Raw genomic sequence first — 21,952 nt, forward strand, 5'->3', positions numbered from 1 at the left:
TATGCACATGTCATACATAATTTAGGCAGGATAATAGTAGGATGTGCTAACTTTGTGATTGCAGGCTCCAACTATTATGGTGTAACACCCGAAAAAATTCTCAAAATTATTTTAGAAATATTCTATGAATTTTCTGGCATTTTAGAATATTTTTACGGAATTTTTAGAATAACGGAAGTAGCAAAAATAAATGGAAACGTAAAATAGCTTAAGCGGGGATTGAACCCGAGACCTATTGGGTCCTACGACTTATAGTGAACTCTAGTAACCAGGTGAACCCAGCAGGGTCGTGCTGAAAGGAAAGGGGAATAATTATATTTATGTTTCAGTTGGGCCGAATTACCCACTAAATATAAATAGGGATTTAAGTGAGGAATTGTTATTTTCTTAAACGAGAAAAAAACCTTTCCCTCACCCTAGTCACGCCGCCCTCTCCTTTTCTCCCTCACCTCTCGGCGCCAACCTCAAGAAACCTAGGGTTTCCGTCCCAAGGGCAAGAGGAACACCTTCCGGCGATATCTCGGCTACGAGAACGTTCCTCCCCGCGAGAAGAGCACGTGGACGCGAGGAAATCGACGGAGGGATCTTCTCCACCGAAAATCTAGCGATCAGATCGTAAGGAAATCTAGCGCAGGATGTAAGAAACCCCTCACCTGCATTATAAGTAGCTCTCGTGTGAATTTTTACTTTGTTTAGTAGCATACAAATTGGTTGACACATAGGTTATGCAATAGTGCACACTAGGTGTTCGATAATATGTTCGGCACAGGACAAGAATGCAACTTAGGCATTTTAATAGTTTAGTTAAATGCAATAGAAGCATTTATTCAGCATGTACAGTTTACCACAGCTTATATGGGACTACGGTCCAATGGGTGGGCTCCCACAGTCGCCTCTAGGTTCAGATAACCTAGCTCTAGGTTCAGATAACCTAGAAATAGCAATATAAGAAGAATTCAGCTATAATCAGTATTTTATTTTAGCAGTGGCACTGTACTGGATTAGATATCCATTGGGTTGGACTCTCATAGTCGTCCCTAGGTTCAGCTAACCTAGTAAACCCTACTAGATTCGGAATTTGCAACCCCGGGTTTAGTTAGGGATGCGCGCACAGCAAGTACAGTCGCTGGGCCCATCAGCAGCATGATTAGTATTTTCATCTATTATATATATATAGTTTTCAAACTCTCACAAAATAGTTATGTGAAATCAATACAGCTTCCGCATTAGTCTAGCATTAGCTTAGCTCAGTTTTTTTTTATATCAGTTTAGTTTTCCTATTGATGCAATGTGATAGTTATGATTAGCTTTATGGCCATGATTAGTGTTGATTCTGTGTGTTGTATGCCATGCCATGTTTAGCATATTCAATACGTATTTCAAATAGCATGTTTTCGAAGCATAATTTGCATCGTATGCATGTTTTGTGAGGTAGATGGTTTCTTACTAAACATAAAGCTTACAGATACTCTTTCCTTATACTGCAGATAAAGGTAAAGGAAAGATGGACTAGTGGAGGTTGGAGGGCAATGCGATGAAGATGTGTGTGGAAGGAACCTGGAATAAAGATCTTGGAGAAACTAGCAAACTAAGACTTTAGTTTTATATGGTGTTATTTTCCGCATTTCTAGTTATTTTAATGCCTTGAATCATGAACGACTTGCTTAGATTGTTAGTACTTATGCTCATATTCCTAGTTATGTGTCATTGGTATGTTTTCAGTTATTTTAGAACTTATGTAGGTGAGTTTGGCACGAAACAGTGCTGAAATCAGAGCCTTGCTGCGAAATCAGAAACCCCAATCGATCAGCGGATCGATTGGGAGCCCTCAATCGATCAGTGGATCGATTGGGAGCCTGGTTCCACGAACAGTAGGCTTCTGGATCGATCAGCCGATCGATCCAGTCGCATTCTGTCGCAAACAGTAAGCTTCTGGATCGATCAGCCGATCGATCGGGAAATCGCTCCCGCGAACAGAGAGCTCTGGAATCGATCGTTGGATCGATTGGCCAGTCTGGATCGATCAGCCGATCGATCCCGAATATTACCCGAGCACAGTAGCCATCTGAATCGATCCATAGATCGATCCAACAGCTTGCAATCGATTGGGTTCAACCTGGATCGATTGGGAAGCTGGGTTTTGACCCAGTGACCTTGTATTTCAGCTCCTTGACCATAGAGGATGTAGGGTATGCCATGAATACCTTAGATTGCATCCCTTAGCACATGTAGGACCAAGAACTTGTATTAGCTTAGCAAAGTTTTAAATTGGTACAGTTTTCCGCACCTAGACTTAGTAATGGTCATGGATATAGCTTAGCACAGCATAATGTGACGGTCCGGCCTTACAGCCCAGCCAGTAGAAGGCGGGTCGTTACATATGGCATATAGATATTGTGTGTGATTGGACCCTTGGACATGTCAAGGGCATTATTTTGTGTGTGCATGATTGTATGTATTAAATACAGCAGGAGCTATATTAGTTTTAGAATTTTACTTTTTTGTTTGATCTAGCATATATGTACATTCCTTTATGGAATATAGGATCGATATATGTAAAATTCTATTTTTTTCGCGGATCATATCTTTGCGAGGTGTGGTGCTATTGGAGAACCAGAGGTGCAGCGGAATAAGAAGCAAGATAGATGTGACAACTCGACCCGATGGCGGTGGCTAAAGATGGCAGCAGCTAGGGTTGGAGCATACTGAAGACAGTGATGGAAAAGGCCATAATAGTTGGAAAATTAATTTCCAAATTTATTGCTTTTAGTTACTGTAATGTATATGTGCATGTGATGTATGCTAGCATAGGTTAAAATTCCTCACCTTAAATAACTAAGTGGGAGAGGGATTTTTAAATAAATTTCACGGTCTCCATTACTGGTTTATAAGTGATGTAACAAGCTTGCGTGTTGGCTCTGAGTGCCTCCCTCCACAACGGATGGGTTTGTTGCGGATCACTAGATCAAACTTCCTTTATGGATGGTTATAGGAAATTATTTAGGAGCATGTGATCTTCTCCAACTGAAGGGGCGCAATCCTATTTAACGGACTAAGTATCAAGTAATGGTATACACTTAGACGCATTCAATAGTATCCTCCCCAATGGTGTCACTGCTATTGTTTTGCGTGACTAAAGTAAAACCAACTATTAATTTTATTTGTCATAAAGTTAGGATGACAAGATATAAAATTAATGGGTTACACCCTCCTCTTACAAATGTTGAATTTGTATACGTCCACACTAACGTGGCATGCAATATTCACGGTGTTTTGAGGTGTTGGTAAATTTAAATAGTATTGTTTGATGAATCAATATTATTTTAAATTTAGAGTCCTGACCAAAGTTTTATTTTGTGATTCTTAGGATGTCTTTCAACCCATTGGCTATTATACTGAAAGAGAATAAACTTACTAGTCCCAACTATATAGATTGGAAAAGAAACCTGGATATTGTCTTAACTGCTAAAAGCTATAAGTTTGTACTGTCAGAGGTATGCCTGTTGGTTGCTACTCGGAAAACCTATAGGTTCCACTGTACAAAAATTTTGTACAAAGGTCTGAACCTTTTCCTAGCTACCATGTGTTCTTTTAAATTAAATTTTGGATCGCCTGCGGAACTTAACACGTTTGATCCAAAACTTAATCTATTTGTTCTTTTAGGTTTTGACTTGGATCTCCTGCGGAACTTAACACGTTCGACCCAAGTCTCCTTAAGTTATTAATTCCATTAAATATTAATTTCCATAAAAGGTTCCCAGTACTGACGTGGCGAGGCACATGGCCTTCTTGGATATGGGAGCAACCACCACCGACTAGACAAAACCTTTAATAGAAAGCTAATATTTAATTTCCTAAAATAACTTTAGGTTAACCAAAGAGAACAATCAAATCACAAGGAAAAGAAAGAAACAAAAGAACACAACTTCAAAAAAACATATTCGAAATACTAGAACGTAAGCCTCTTGTATTTGGTATTATTTCCATAAATAACTAGCATGATGCGGAAATAGAAATTACTAGTTATACCTTGTAGAAAAAACTCTTGATCTTCTACCGTATTCCTCTTCTAACCTCGGACGTTGTGTGGGCAACGATCTTCCAAGATGAGAAACCTCCAACCACCTTCTTCTCCTCCAAGCAAGGTTCGGCCAAAAAAGAAAAGCTTTACCAAGGAGAAAACCAAAATACTAACCAAGCTCCAAGAGATGCTAGCTTTCTCTCCTTCTTCTTCTTCTTCTCCGAGTAGTATCCGGCCACCACAAGAACTCCAAGGGAGAGGGAGAGGTTCGGCCACCACAAGAGGAAGAGAAGGAGATGATGGCCACACCAAGGAAAAAAAGAAGGAGAGGAATAATAGATGTTGTGTCTTGTGAAGGCACCCTCACCCCTTCTTTTATATTCCTTGGCCTAGGTAAATTAGGAAATTTAATTACAATAAATTTTCCTTAATTTCCTTGACATGATTTAATTGAGAAAAATAAAATAATATTTCCCCAATTAAACAATGATGGCCGGCCAAATCAATAGGAAGCAAATTGGACAAGTTTCAATCAACAATTAAAACTTTCCTTATTTGTTTCGGAAATTTTAAAAAATAAAATTTCTCTTTAAAATCTCTTCATGGTTAATAAAAGGAAATATCTATAATTTTAATTTTATTAACATGTGAATAATTTTAAAGAGAAAATAAAACATCTCTCCAATCTACAAATAAGGAAAGAGATCTAATCTCTTTCTTTAATCTTTGTAAATCTTTTACAAGAGAGATATTTTAATTTTAATTCTCTCTTTTAAATTAAATCTTCCACATAATAATAAACATTAAAATTAAATTTTCTTTTAATTAATTATGGCCGGCCCTACTAGCTTGGGTTCAAGCTAGGGCCGGCCATCTTAAAGCTTAGGCCGGCCCTAGCTTGGTTCCCAAGCTAGCTTGGCCGGCCCCCTTTAGATGGGTATAGAAGGTGGGTATATGTGGGTATAGTACTCTATAAATAAGAGGCTACGATAGGGACCGAGAGGAGGAATTGGTTTTGGTCTCCGATAAAATTAAGCATCCCATGTTCGCCCGAACACACAACTTAATTTTATCAATGATAATTCATTCCACTAGAGAACTATCATTGAACTACCGCACCAATCCCAAATTACATTTTGGGCTCCTTCTTATTATGAGTGTGTTAGTCTCCGTGTTTAAGATATCGAATGTCCACTAATTAAGTGAGTTCGACAACTCATTTAATTAATATCTAAGTCCAAGAGTAGTACCACTCAACCTTATTGTCATGTCGGACTAAGTCCACCTGCAAGGTTTAACATGACAATCTTTATGAGCTCCTCTTGAGGACATTATCAACCTAGTATCACTAGGACACAGTTTCCTTCTATAATCAACAACACACACTATGAGTGATACCATTTCCCAATTTATCGGGTTTATTGATTCATCGAACTAAATCTCACCCATTGATAAATTAAAGAAATAAATATCAAACATATGTGCTTGTTATTATATTAGGATTAAGAGCACACACTTCCATAATAACTGAGGTCTTTGTTCCTTTATAAAGTCAGTATAAAAGGAACGACCTCAAATGGTCCTACTCAATACACTCTGAGTGTACTAGTGTAATTATATAGTCAAGATAAACTAATATCTAATTACACTACGACCTTCTAATGGTTTGTTCCTTTCCATTCTGGTCGTGAGCTACTGTTTATAATTTATCCGATAACATCATCTTCCGTATGTGACACCACATACTATGTTATCTACAATATAAATTAAATGAACAACTACAAACAAATGTAGATAATTAGACCAAATGTGATTCTTTATTCATAATGAATGTTTACAAAGCTTAGGCTTTCAGTATACACTCCAACAATCTCCCACTTATACTAATGACTAAGCTGCCATATCTTCTACCATACATCTGATTCCCATTCCCTCCACATGCCGATCGAAAGCTTTCGCCGGAAGGGCCTTAGTGAAAGGATCTGCCAGGTTATCCGCTGATGCAATCTTGGCGATGACAACTTCTCCTCGCTTCACGATATCTCGTATCAGGTGGTACTTGCGCTCTATATGTTTACTCGCCTTATGAGCTCGTGGTTCTTTCGAGTTTGCAACTGCACCGCTATTATCACAATAAATTGTGATGATTTTGGGCAAACCAGGAATCACATCTAAGTCCATTAGAAAGTTCCTGAGCCATACTGCTTCTTTAGCTGCCTCAGAGGCTGCTACATACTCAGCTTCCATGGTTGAGTCCGAAACGCATTTCTGCTTAACACTCCTCCATGAAATGGCTCCACCTCCTAAAGTAAACACATAGCCTGATGTAGACTTACTATTGTCCCTATCTGATTGGAAATCTGAATCCGTGTAACCCACAGGGAGCAAATCATCTGCTTGGTAAACTAGCATATAATCTCTAGTCCTTCTCAGGTACTTTAATATATGCTTTACCGCAGTCCAATGTCCTTGTCCAGGGTTACTCTGATATCTGCTGACCATGCCTACGGTAAAACAGATATCAGGTCTCGTACATAGCATACATTAGGCTTCCTACAGCCGAAGCATAAGGAACTGCTTTCATGTCCTCTATCTCTTTTGATGTCTTTGGAGACATCTCTTTAGATAGAGCTACTCCATGTCTAAAAGGTAAGAAACCTTTCTTGGAGTCTTGCATGCTAAAACGAGCAAGGATTGTATCTATATATGAAGCTTGGGATAGACACAACATTCTTTTCTTGCGATCCCTTATAACTTTGATCCCAAGAATGTGTGCACATTCTCCTAAGTCCTTCATATCAAATTGTTTGGACAACCATACCCTTACGTCTGATAATACCTTGACATTGTTGCCAATTAACAAAATATCATCTACGTATAGTACAAGAAATACCACCACGTTTCCGTTACACTTCTTATATACACAAGACTCATCCGGACTTTGAATAAATCCATATGACTGGATTACTTCATTAAACCGGATGTTCCAAGATCTTGAAGCTTGCTTCAGTCCATAAATGGACCGATTGAGCTTGCATACTAGATGCTCTTTGCCTTTTTCAATAAATCCTTCTGGTTGCCTCATATGGATGTTCTCTTCAAGACTTCCATTAAGGAAAGCTGTCTTGACATCCATTTGCCAAATCTCATAATCCATATGATAATCCATGAGCAGAATGGATAAGAGTATCCGGATAGACTTAAGCTTGTCTGAGTGTACCTTTCGCAACAAGCCTAGCTTTGAAGGTTTCTACCTTCCCGTCTGTCCCTCTTTTCCTTTTGTAGATCCACTTGCATCCAACGGCTTTTACACCATCAGGTGGTTCTACAAGCTCCCAGACCTTATTAGAGTACATAGACTCTATTTCAGAATTCATCGCATTTTGCCAAGATGCTGCATCTATATCTTGGAGTGCTTCGTCATATGACCGGGGATCAGGTTCATGTTTTCCCGGGATCAAGTCCGAAGACTCTCCCAAAAACATGAATCTTTCAGGCTGCCTCACAACCCTCCCACTACGACGAGGCACTATCTGTGGTTGTGTATCATGTGTGACACGTGTTGCAGTCTCATGTGGTACTTTATCTTGTACTGTTGGTATTGAAGTAGACATGTCCTCTCTAAGTTCTTCTAAAACGACTTTACTACTGGGCTTGTGATCCATTATATAGTCTTCTTCTAAAAACTGGGCATTGGTGCTAACAATGACCTTCTGGTCTTTAGGACTATAAAATAAACCACATTTTGTTCCTTTGGGATATCCTACAAACACGCGAACTTCTGTACGAGATTCTAACTTATCAGCATCTGGTTTCAGCACATGTGCTAGACTACCCCAAATCCGAATATGTCTTAGACTGGGTTTTCGCCCATTCCACAATTCTATGGGAGTAGAAGAAACTGATTTAGAAGGTACTAAGTTCAGAACGTATACTGCTGTTTCCAGAGCATATCCCCAAAACGAATTTGGTAATTCTGAATAACTCATCATTGATCTAACCATCTCCACAAGAGTCCTATTCCTTCGTTCTGCCATACCATTCTATTGGGGTGTTCAGTGTTGGGATTGAATCCCGACCTCGATAAGTAATTCCTAAACTCTCTAAGAGGTATTCGCCACCATGATCCGACAGTAGTGTCTTGATACTTTACCTAGTCGTTTCTCCACATCACCTTGTATTCTTTGAACATATCAAAGCACTCGGACTTGCGGCGCATTAGGTAAATGTATCCATATCTTGAATAATCGTCTATGAAAGAGACGAAATATTCAAAACCTCCTCTTGCCTGGACAGACATAGGACCACACAAATCAGAGTGAACCAACTCTAACACTTCTTTGGCTCTATACCCCTTGGCCTTGAACGGCCTCTTGGTCATTTTACCTTCCAAGCAAGATTCACAAGTTGGAAAATTTTCCAACTCAAATGAACTCAAAAGTCCATCGGCTATAAGCCTCTGAATCCTACTTAAGTTAATATGTCCAAGCCTTAGATGCCAAAGATATGCTTGGTTCATTTGCGAAGGTTCTTTTCTCTTATTAGAATTAGAAGATGAGTTATAAATTTCCATGTTTTGCTTTGTGGAAGAAATTGGATTTAAAGTATACAAATTGCCAACTAATGTACCAGAACAGATAATCACTTTATTTCTTTTAATAACTACATCGTTACTAAAGGAAACTGAATATCCATCTAAAAACAGTTTAGAAACTGAAATTAAATTCTTTCTAAAACTGGGTACATAAAGACAATTTCTTAAAACCAAATTCCTATTTCTACTAAAAGATAAGTAGACGTCTCCCACTGCAACACCTTAGTAGCATTGCCCATGTAGACGGTAATTTCTCCTTCAGATAGTCGTCGGGTTTCTGGAACCCCTGCAAGGAATTGCAGACATGATCGATGGCTCCGTATCTACACACCAGGTTTTGGTAGATAACACCGCTAAACATGTTTCAACAACTAGAGTATGAGATATACCTTTGTTTTGGTTCCTACGAGGACATTCCGCCTTCCAATGTCCTGCCTGCTTACGGATGAAGCACTTGCCCTTCGGCTTCATTCCAGCTTTAAATCCCGTACTCTGAGATTTATTCACTTTCTTTGTGAACCGACTTGTTTCTTCTTCTTCTTTCCTTTCGGTTTAGAAGTAGAACCATTTTCAAGATAGTGAATTTGAGCATTGTGACGAAATAATCCTTCTGCTTCTAGTTTCAGTAGTTCCGCTAATGAATAAACTCTCTTATTCATATTATAGTTCGGGCTGCCCAAAACTTCTAGGTAGCGTTTGGAGGATCATATCGATCGGGTTTCCCATCAATTTCTCCTCCAAGGATCATATCTCGTTCGGATAAGCCATCATCTTTAGGATATGATCCCTTACGAGTACCCCCTGCATGGTGGCGGTCATTATCTTTCTCATGGCTTCTTGCCTAGAAGCCCTATCTTGATGACCAAAGAGTTCCTTGAGATTGTTCATAATATCATAGGCTGTTGGTAAATCTTGATGTTGATGTTGAAATACATTTGACATTGAAGCCAAAATGTAACACCGTGCCATCTCATCTGCTTTTACCCATTTCCTATGATATTCAATCTCCTCTTGGGTAGATTCACCAGTGGGTGCATCAGGGCAAGGCTCAGTCAGTACATATTTATAGCTTTCAGCAGTAAGAACAATGTCCGGGTTTCTTTTCCAATCTATGATGGACAGTGGGTTGAAAGACATCCTAAGAATCACAAATAACTTTTGGTCAGAACTCTAAATTTAGAATAATATTGATTCCTCAACAATACTATTTTAAATTAACCAACACCTCATCACACCGTGAATTTTGTATGCCACGTTAGTGTGGACGTATACAAATTCAACATTTGTAAAAGGAGGGTTTTAACCCATTAATTTTATTATCTTGTCAACCTAACTTTTTGACAAATAAAATTAATAGTTGGTATTATTTGGTCACACAAATAATAATAGTGACTCCGTTGGGGAGGATACTATTAGATGTGTCTAAGTGTATACCATTACTTGACACTAAGTCCATTAATAAGATTATGCCCCTTCCGTTGGGGAAGATCACACGCTCTTAATTAATTTCCTATAGTCATCCAAAATGGAAGTCTGTTCTAGTGATCCACAAACAAGCTCATCCGTTATGGAGGAAGGCACTCAGAGCCAACGCGCAAGCTTGTTTGCATCACTTACAAACCAGTAATGGAGACCATGGGATTTATTTAAAAAACCCTCTCCCACTTAGTTATTTATAAATGAGGAATTTTAACTATGCTAGCCTACTAAACTTGTAAACTAACATTCACACACAGCACAATATAAAAGCAATAAATAGAAAATTTAATTTTCAACTATTATGGCTTTTATCTCTAAATTGTCCTCCGTGTGTTGTCATCCCAAGCTGCTTCCATATTTGGCCACCGCCTCCGGTCTGTCGCATCCATCTTGCTCCTAGTTCCACTGCGCCTCTGGTCCTTAGAAGGTTCCACGCTTTGCAAGATTCGATCCATGACATAAATAGAATTTTACATTTTGATCCTATATTCCATAAAAGGAATGTACATGTATCTAGATCAAAAATAAAATCCTAATAAAACTAAATACGACTTCTGTATTTTAATACAATCATGCACACACATATAAATTGCCCTTGACATGTCCAAGGGTCCAATCACACATAATTAACTAAAAGTCATAATAGTTGGATCCTGCATCCATAAAGTTAGCACATCCTACTATTATCCCGCCTAAATTATGTATGACATGTGCATAATTAAACTAAATACCAAATACACAGAGGCAAAACCCTAGCTCGATACCAATTGTTGGTTGCTACTCGGAAAACCTATAGGTTCCACTGTACAAAAATTTTGTACAAAGGTCGAACCTTTTCCTAGCTACCATGTGTTCTTTTAAATTAAATTTTGGATCGCCTGCTGAACTTAACACGTTTGATCCAAAACTTAATCTATTTGTTCTTTTAGGTTTTGACTTGGATCTTCTGCGGAACTTAACACGTTCGACCCAAGTCTCCTTAAATTATTAATTCCATTAAATATTAATTTCCATAAAGGTTCCCGATCTGGCGTGGCGAGGCACATGGCCTTCTTGGATATGGGAGCAACCACCACCGACTAGACAAAACCTTTAATAGAAAGCTAATATTTAATTTCCTAAAATAACTTTAGGTTAACCAAAGAGAACAATCAAATCACAAGGAAAAGAAAGAAACAAAAGAACACAACTTGAAAAAACATATTCGAAATACTAGAACGTAAGCCTCTTGTATTTGGTATTATTTCCATAAATAACTAGCATGATGCGAAATAGAAATTACTAGTTATACCTTGTAGAAAAAACTCTTGATCTTCTACCGTATTCCTCTTCTAACCTCGGACGTTGTGTGGGCAACGATCTTCCAAGATGAGAAACCACCAACCACCTTCTTCTCCTCCAAGCAAGGTTCGGCCACAAAGAAAAGCTTTACCAAGGAGAAAAACCAAAATACTAACCAAGCTCCAAGAGATGCTAGCTTTCTCTCCTTCTTCTTCTTCTTCTCCGAGTAGTATCCGCCACCACAAGAACTCCAAAGGAGAGGGAGAGGTTCGGCCACCACAAGAGGAAGAGAAGGAGATGATGGCCGGCCACACCAAGGAACAAAAGAAGGAGAGGAATAATAGATGTTGTGTCTTGTGAAGGCACCCTCACCCCTTCTTTTATATTCCTTGGCCTAGGTAAATTAGGAAATTTAATTACAATAAATTTTCCTTAATTTCCTTGACATGATTTAATTGAGAAAAATAAAATAATGTTTCCCCAATTAAACAATGATGGCCGGCCAAATCAATAGGAAGCAAATTGGACAAGTTTCAATCAACAATTAAAACTTTCCTTATTTGTTTCCGGAAATTTTAAAAATAAAATTTCTCTTTAAAATCTCTTCATGGTTAATAAAAGGAAATATCTATAATTTTAATTTTATTAACATGTGAATAATTTTAAAGAGAAAATAAAACATCTCTCAATCTACAAATAAGGAAAGAGATCTAATCTCTTTCTTTAATCTTTGTAAATCTTTTACAAGAGAGATATTTTAATTTTAATTCTCTTTTAAATTAAATCTTCCACATAATAATAAACATTAAAATTAAATTTTCTTTTTAATTAATTATGGCGGCCCTACTAGCTTGGGTTCAAGCTAGGGCCGGCCATCTTACAACCTAGGCCGGCCCTAGCTTGGTTCCCAAGCTAGCTTGGCCGGCCCCCTTTAGATGGGTATAGAAGGTGGGTATATGTGGGTATAGTACTCTATAAATAAGAGGCTACGATAGGGACCGAGAGGAGGAATTGGTTTTGGTCTCCGATAAAATTAAGCATCCCATGCTTCGAACACACAACTTAATTTTATCAATGATAATTCATTCCACTAGAGAACTATCATTGAACTACCGCACCAATCCCAAATTACATTTTGGGCTCCTTCTTATTATGAGTGTGTTAGTCTCCCGTGTTTAAGATATCGAATGTCCACTAATTAAGTGAGTTATTGACAACTCATTTAATTAATATCTAAGTCCAAGAGTAGTACCACTCAACCTTATTATCATGTCGGACTCCACCTGCAGGGTTTAACATGACAATCTTTATGAGCTCCTCTTGAGGACATTATCAACCTAGTATCACTAGGACACGGTTTCCTTCTATAATCAACAACACACACTATGGGTGATACCATTTCCCAATTTATCGGGTTTATTGATTCATCGAACTAAATCTCACCCATTGATAAATTAAAGAAATAAATATCAAACATATGTGCTTGTTATTATATTAGGATTAAGAGCACACACTTCCATAATAACTGAGGTCTTTGTTCCTTTATAAAGTCAGTATAAAAGGAACGACCTCAAATGGTCCTACTCAATACACTCTGAGTGTACTAGTGTAATTATATAGTCAAGATAAACTAATACCTAATTACACTACGACCTTCTAATGGTTTGTTCCTTTCCATTCTGGTCGTGAGCTACTGTTTATAATTTATAAGGTACTGATAACATCATCTTCTGTATGTGACACCACATACTATGTTATCTACAATATAAATTAAATGAACAACTACAAACAAATGTAGATAATTAGACCAAATGTGATTCTTTATTCATAATGAATGTTTACAAAGCTTAGGCTTTCAGTATACACTCCAACAATGCCCAGATACACCTAATGGTGATTCTACCCCAGAGGCGATTGAGTATTATAAGAAATGGGTAAAAGCAGATGAGATGGCACGGTGTTACATTTTGGCTTCAATGTCAAATGTATTACAACATCAGCATCAAGATTTACCAACTGCTTATGATATAATGAACAATCTCAAAGAACTCTTTGGGCACCAGAGTTGGACTGCTAGGCAAGAGGCAATGAGAAAGTTAATGACAGCCACGATGTCGGAGGGGACACCCGTAAGGGATCATATCCTCAAAATGATGGCTTATCTGAATGAAATACAAGTCCTTGGAGGAGAAATCGATGGGGAAACCCAGGTCGATATAATTCTCCAAACGCTACCCAGAAGTTTTGAGCAGTTTCGCCTGACCTATAACATGAATAAAAGGGAGTATACATTGGCTGAACTTCTGACAGAACTACAGGCAGCGGAAGGAATATTTCGTCACAGTTCTCAGATTTACTATGCTGAAAATGGTTCTACTTCTAAGTAGAAAGGAAAGAAGAAGAAGAAACAGGTCTTTTCAGTAAAGAAGGTGAATAAACCTCAGGGTACAGGACATAAAGTTGGAATGAAGAAGCCGAAGGGCAAGTGCTTCATCTGCAAGCAGTCAGGACATTGGAAGGCGGACTGTCCTCGTAGGAATCAGAACAATAAAGATATATCTCATACTCTAGTAGTTGAAACATATTTAGTGGTGTTATCTACCAGTACCTGGTGTGTAGATACAGGAGCCATTGATCATGTCTGCAACTCTTTGCAGGGGTTCCAGGAAACCCGACGACTATTTGAAGGAGAGATAACTGTCTACATGGGCAATGCTACTAAGGTGGCGACTGTTGCAGTGGGAGATGTCTACTTATCTTTGATAGGAATAGAAGTTTGGTTTTAAGAAATTGTCTTTATATACCCAGTTTTAGAAAGAATTTAATTTCAGTTTCTAAACTATATTTGGATGGATATTCTGTTTCTTTTAGTAATAATATGGTTATAAAGATAAATAAGGTTATTATCTGTTCTGGTGCATTGATTGACAATTTATATATTTTAAATCCAATTTCTCCCACAATGCAAAATATGGAAATTAATAACGCATCTTCTAACTCTAATAAGAGAAAAGAACCTTCGGAAATGAACCAAACATATCTTTGGCATCTAAGGCTTGGTCATATTAACTTAAGTAGGATTCAAAGGCTTGTAGCCGATGGACTCTTGGGTTCATTAGAGTTGGAAAACTTTCCAACCTATGAATCTTGCTTGAAGGTAAAATGACTAAGAGACCTTTTAAGACTAAGGGGTATAGAGCCAAAGATGCGTTAGAACTGGTTCATTCTTATTTGTGTGGTCCTATGTCTATCCAGGCAAAAGGTGGTTATGAATATTTCGTCTCCTTTATAGACGATTATTCAAGATACGGATACATTTACTTGATGCGTCGTAAGTCTGAATGCTTTGATAAGTTCAAAGAATATAGGGTTGATGTGGAGAAACGTCTTGGTAAAAGTATCAAGACACTACAGTCTGACCGTGGTGGCGAATACCTCTTTGGAGAGTTTAGGAATTACTTATCAGAAGCCGGGATTCAATCCTAATTGTCTGCACCTGGTACACCCCAACAAAATGGTGTGACAGAACGAAGGAATATGACTCTTATAGAAATGGTTAGATCGATGATGAGTTATTCAGAATTACCAAATTCATTTTGGGGATATGCTCTGGAAACAGCAGTATACATTCTGAATATGGTACCTTCTAAACCAATTTCTTCTACTCCCATGGAATTATGAAATGGGTGTAAGCCTAGTCTGAATCATATCCGGATATGGGGTAGTCCAGCACATGTGCTGAAGGGAGATACTGACAAGTTGGAATCACGTACAGAAGTATGTCTTCTTGTGGGATATCCTAAGGGAACGAAAGAGGGTTTATTTTATAATCCTAAAAATCAGAAGATCATTGTAAGCACCAATGCTCGATTTTTAGAGGAAGATTATATAATGAACCATAAGCCCATGAGTGAAGTTATACTAGAAGAAATAAGAGAGGTCACGTCTACTTTAGTACCAACAGTACAAGATGAAGTACCACAAGATACTGCAACACATGTCACACATGATATACAACCAGAGATAGTGCCTCGTCGTAGTGGGAGGGTTGTAAAGCAACCTAAAAAATTCATATTTTTGGGAGAGTCTTTGGACTTGATCCCGGGTAAACATGAACCTGATCCCCGGACATATGACGAATCACTCCAAGATAAAGATGCGGTATCTTGGCAAAAGGCAATGAATTCTGAAATAGAGTCTATATATTCTAATAAGGTCTGGGAGCTTGTAGATCCACCAGATGGTGTAAAAGCCATTGGATGCAAGTGGATCTACAAAAGGAAAAGAGGGACAGACGGGAAGGTAGAAACCTTCAAAGCAAGGCTTGTTGCGAAAGGGTATACCCAGAAAGAGGGAATCGATTATGATGAGACTTTTTAGCCGATAGCTATGCTTAAGTCTATCCGGATACTCTTATCCATTGCCGCTCATATGAATTATGAGATTTGGCAAATGGATGTCAAGACAGCTTTCCTTAACGGAAGTCTTGAAGAAAACATCCATATGAAGCAACTAGAGGGGTTCATTGAAAAGGGCAAAGAGCATCTAGTGTGTAAGCTGAAATGGTCTATTTATAGAAGGAAGCAAGCTTCAAGATCTTGGAACATCCGGTTTAATGAAGTAATCCAGTCATATGGATTTATTCAATGTCCGGATGAGTCTTGTGTATACAAGAAGTGTAACGGAAACGTGGTGGTATTTCTTGTACTATATGTAGATGATATTTTGTTAATTGGCAACAATGTCAAAGTTTTATCGGACGTAAGGGTATGGTTATCCAAATAATTTGATATGAAGGACTTAGGAGAATGTGTACACATTCTTGGGATCAAAGTCATAAGGGATCGTAAGAAAAGGATATTGTGCCTATTTCAAGCTTTATATATAGATACAATCCTTGCTCGTTTTAGCATGTAAAACTCCAAAAAGGGTTTCTTACCTTTTAGGCATGGAGTAGCTTTATCTAAAGAGATGTCTCTGAAGACATCAAAGGAGATAGAGGACATGAAGGCAGTTTCTTATGCTTCGGCTGTGGGAAGCCTAATGTATGCAATGCTGTGTACGAGACCTGATATCTATTTTGTCGTGGACATGGTTAGCAGATATCAGAGTAACCCTGGACAAGGACATTGGACTGTTGTAAAGCATATATTGAAGTACCTAAGAAGGACTAGAGATTATATGCTAGTTTACCAAGCAGACGATTTGCTCCCTATGGGTTACACGGATTCAAATTTTCAATCAGATAGGGACAACAGTAAGTCTACATCAGACTATGTGTTTACTTTAGGAGGAGGAGTCATTGCATGGAGAAGTGTTAAGCAGAAATGCGTTTAAGACTCGACCATGGAAGCTGAGTATGTGGCAGCCTCTGAGGCAGCCAAAGAAGTTATATGGCTCAGGAACTTCCTAATAGACTTAGATGTGATTCCTGGTTTGTCCAAAATCATCACAATTTATTGTGATAATAGCGGTGCAGTTGCAAACTCGAAGGAACCATGAGCCCATAAGGCGAGTAAATATAGAGCGCAAGTACCACCTGATACGAGACATCCTCAAGCGATGAGAAGTTGTCATCGCCAAGATTGCATCAGCAGATAACCTGGCAGATCCTTTCACTAAGGCCCTTCCGGCGAAAGCTTTTGATCGACATGTGGAGGGGATGGGAATCAGATGTATGGCAGCAGATATGGCAGCTTAGTCTTTTAGTATAAGTGGGAGATTGTTAGAGTGTATACTAAAAGTCTGGCTTTTGTAAACATTTATTTTTGAAATGAAAGAATCACATTGGTTAAATGTCTATATTTTATTTGTTAAGTGTAGTTGTTCAATTAATTTATATTGTAGATAACATGGTGTGTGGTGTCACTCACAAAAGATCATGTTATCAATTCTTTATAAATTATAAACAGTTGCTCACGACTAAGATGGAAAGGAACAAACCATTGGAATAGTCGTAGTGTAATTAAGTATTAATTTATCTTGACTAATAAATTACACTAGTACACTTTAAGTGTATTGAGTAGGACCATTTTAGGTAAGTTCTTTTTATACTGACTTAATAAAAGAACTAGACCTTAGTTATTATGGAAGTGTGTGCTCTTAATCCTAATATAATAACAAGCACATATATTTAGTATTTATTTCTTTAACTTATCAAAGGGTGAGATTTAGCTCGATAAATCAATAGGCCCGATAAGTTAGGAAATGATATTACTTATAGTGTGTGTTGTTGATTATAGAAGAAACTGTGCCCTAGTTATCTAGGTTGAGAATGCCCTCAAGAGGAGCTCATAAGGATTGTCATGTTAAACCCTGCAGGTAGACTTAGTTCAACAAGACAATGAAGTTGAGTGGTACTACTCTTGGAGCTAGATATTAATTAAGTGAAGTTGTCAGTGACTTACTTAATTAGAGGACATTCTGTTAGAATGTATACTAAAAGCCTAGCTTTTGATATAAAATATTTATCTAGAAATAAGAATCACATTGGTCAAATGTCTACATTTGTGATAAATGTAGTTGTTCAATTAATTTATATTGTAGATAACATGGTGTGTGGTGTCACACACAGAATATCATGTTATTAGTACCTTATAAATTATAAACAGTAGCTCACGACCATGATGGAAAGGAACAAACCATTGAAAGATCGTAGTGTAATTAGTTGTTAGTTTATCTTAACTATATAATTACACTAGTACACTAAGAGTGTATTGAGTAGGACCATTAGAGGTCGTTTCTTTTATACTGACTTTATAAAGGAACAAAGACCTCAGTTATTATGGAAGTGTGTGCTCTTAATCCTAATATAATAACAAGCACATATATTTGATATTTATTTCTTTAATTTATCAATGGGTGAGATTTAGTTCGATGAATCAATAAGTCCGATAAGTTGGGAAATGATATCACTTATAGTGTGTGTTGTTGATTATAGAAGGAAACTGTGTCCTAGTAATCTAGGTTGAGAATGTCTCCAAGAGGAGCTCATAAGAATTGTCATGTTAAACCCTGCAGGTGGACTTAGTCCGACATGACGATGAAGTTGAGTGGTACTACTCTTGGAGCTAGATATTAATTAAGTGAGTTGTCAGTAACTTACTTAATTAGTGGACATTTGTTATCTTAAACACAGGGAGACTAACACACTTATGATAAGAAGGAGCCCAAAATGTAATTTGGGATTGGTGCGGTAGTTCAATAATAGTTCTCTAGTAGAATGAATTATTATTGATAAAATTAAGTTGTGTGTTCGGGGCGAGCACGGGATGCTTAATTTTATCGGGAGACCAAAACCAATTCCTCCTCTCGGTCCCTATCGTAGCCTCTAGTATATAGAGATTTATACTCACTGCATACCCACCTTCTTACCCATCCAATGGGGCCGGCCAAGCTAGCTTGGAACCCAAGCTAGGGCCGGCCAAGACCAAGTGGATGAGCCATGTAGGTGGCCGGCCAAAACTTGGGTCCCAAGCTTAGGTGGCCGGCCACTAGAATATTAAAAAGGATTTTTCTTAAAATTATTTCTTATGTGGATATCATGAGAGAGTTTAAAAATTAAAAATTTCCTTTTATAGCTTTCTATAAAAGATTAAGAGAAGAGATTAATCTCTTTCCTTATTTGTAGTTTAAAAGGATGATTTTAATTTTTGGTAAAAACTTTCCTAATTTGTAAATCATCTACATGTTTAAAAGAGAGTTTAAAATTTGAAATCTTTCCTTATTTGTTGATTAAAGGAGGATTTTAAATTTTAAGAAAACTTTCCTTTTTAACCATGTTCATGATTTAAAAGAGAGTTTAAAATTAAATATTCTCTTTTATAAGTTTCTACAAAAGATTAAGAAAAGATTTGATATCTTTCCTTATTTGTAGATTAAAAGAGTTTTTAATTTATAGAGATAACTTTCTTTTATCCACATGTTTAAAAGAAAGATTTTAATTTATTAAATTTCCTTTTATAAACCAATCATGAAGGGATAAAAATTATTGGACAAATTTTTATAAATTTCCGGAAGCAAATAAGGAAGTTTTAATTTTTGTTTAAAATTTTATTTGCTTGGAGAATTTATGTGGTGGCCGGCCATTACAAATTGAAAAGAAAAATTGTTTTTAATTAAATAAATTTTCCTTTTTAATGGCAAAAGAATTAAGGAAGTTTTTATTAATTTTTCCTTATTTGCCAAGACCAAGGATTATAAAAGAGGGGGTAGAGGAGGCTTCAAGGCGAAGGACTCTATTCTATTTTTCTCCCTCTTTTCCTTGGTGTGGTGGCCGGTCCTTCCCTTTCTCTTCTCTCCTCTTGTTGTGGCCGAAATCTATCATCTCTTGGAGCTTGGAGGATGTGGCCGGATCAAGGAAGGAGAAGAAGGAGAGAAAGCATGCATCTATTGGAGCTTGGTTGGTGGAAAATTCTTTATCCTTTGGAAGTTCTTGTGCTTGGCCGAAACTTGAAGGAAGAAGGAAGAAGGTGCCTAGGTGGTTCTCATCTCGGAAGATCGTTGCCCACACAACGTCCGAGGTTAGAAGAGGAATACGGTAGAAGATCAAGAGGTCTTTCTAAAAGGTATAACTAGTAATTTTTCCTTTCCGCATCATACTAGTTATTTTTGGAAATAATACTAAATACAAGAGGCATATGATTCTAGTGTTTCGAATTTGTTTTCGATATAGTGTTCTTTTGTTTTTCTTTTCCTTGTGATTTGATTGTTCTTTTCGGTTGACCTAAAGTTATTTTAGGAAATTAAATATTAGCTTTCCTTAAAAGGTTTTGTCTAGTCGGTGGTGGTTGCTCACATATCCAAGAAGGTCATGTGCCTCGCCACGTCAGTACTGGGAACCAATTTTGGAAATTAATATTTAATGGAATTAATAACTTAGGTGATTTGGATCAAACGTGTTAAGTTCCACAGGAGATCCAAGTCAAAACCTAAAAGAACAAATAGATTAAGTTTTGGATCAAACGTGTTAAGTTCCGCAGGCGATCCAAAATTTAATTTAAAAGAACACATGATAGCTAGGAAAATGTTCAGACCTTTGTACAAAATTTTTGTACAGTGGAACCTCTAGGTTTTCCGAGTAGCAACCAACAATTGGTATCAGAGCTAGGGTTTTGCCTCTGTGTATTTGGTATTAGTTTAATTATGCACATGTCATACATAATTTAAGCAGGATAATAGTAGGATGTGCTAACTTTGTGGATGCAGGATCCAACTTTTATGGCTTATAGTTATTATGTGTGTAATTGGACCCTTGGACATGTCAAGGGCATTTATTGTGTGTGCATGATTGTATTATAAAATACAGCAGGAGCTGTATTTAGTTTTATTAGGAATTTATTTTTTGATCTAGTTTACATGTACATTCCTTCGAGGAATATAGGATCGAAAAATGTAAAATTCTATTTATGTCGCGGATCGAATCTTGCAAGGCGTGGAACCTTTTTGAGGACCAGAGGCGCAGCGGAACAAGGAGCAAGATGGATGCGACAACTAGACCCGGTGATGGTGGCCAAAGATGGCAGCAGCTAGGGTTGGCGACACACGGAGGACAGTAATAGATAAAAGCCATAATAGTTGAAAATTAGTTTTTCTATTTATTGCTTTTTATGTTGTGTTATGTGTGCTTGTTAGTTTGCATGTTAGGTAGACTAGCATAGTCAAAATTCCTCACTTTAAATAACTAAGTGGGAGAAGGATTTATTTTAAATAAATTCCACGGTCTCCATTACTGGTTTATAAGTGATGTAACAAGTTTGCGCGTTGGCTCTGAGTGTCTTCCTCCATATCGGATGAGCTTGTTTGCAGATCACTATATTAAACTTCCATTTTGGATGACTATAGGAAGTTAATTAAGAGTGTGTGATCTTCCCCATCGGAAGGGGCATAATCTTATTAATGGACTTAGTGTCAAGTAATGGTATACACTTAGGCACGTCTAATAGTATCCTCCCCATCGGAGTCACTGCTATTATTTGTGTGACCGAAGAAAACCAACTATTAATTTGTCAAATAAATAGGTTGACAAGATAATAAAATTAAAAACCCCTCTTACGAATGTTTGATTTTGTATACGTCCACACTATCGTGGCATACAAAATTCACGGTGTTTGAGGTAATTTTATTCGTCATAAAGATTTATTGACAAGGTAATTAATGGGTAAACCCCTCCTCTTACAAATGTTTAATTTTGTATACGTCCACACTATCGTGGCATGCAAAATTCACGGTGTTTGAGGTGTTGGTGAATTTAAATAATATTGTTTGAGGAATCAATGTTATTTTAAATTCAAAAAGTTTTGACCAAATATTTGATCAAAGACAGATCAACTATTAATTTTATTCGTCAGAAAGTAAAGTTGACGAGATAATAAAATTAATGAATAAAATCTCCTCTTCGATTTTGTATACGTTCACACTATCGTGGCATACAAAATTCATGGGGATTTTAAGGAGTTGATCTTGACCAAATATTTTTGTGATTCTTAGGATTTAAAATGTTTGTCAATCCCCTAGTAGTCATACTATAGAAAAGACTTAGTAGTCCCAATTGTAATGATTGGAAATAGGACTTGGAC

Source organism: Zingiber officinale, chromosome 8A (genome assembly GCF_018446385.1).
Source record: "Zingiber officinale cultivar Zhangliang chromosome 8A, Zo_v1.1, whole genome shotgun sequence".
Lineage (NCBI taxonomy): Eukaryota > Viridiplantae > Streptophyta > Magnoliopsida > Zingiberales > Zingiberaceae > Zingiber > Zingiber officinale.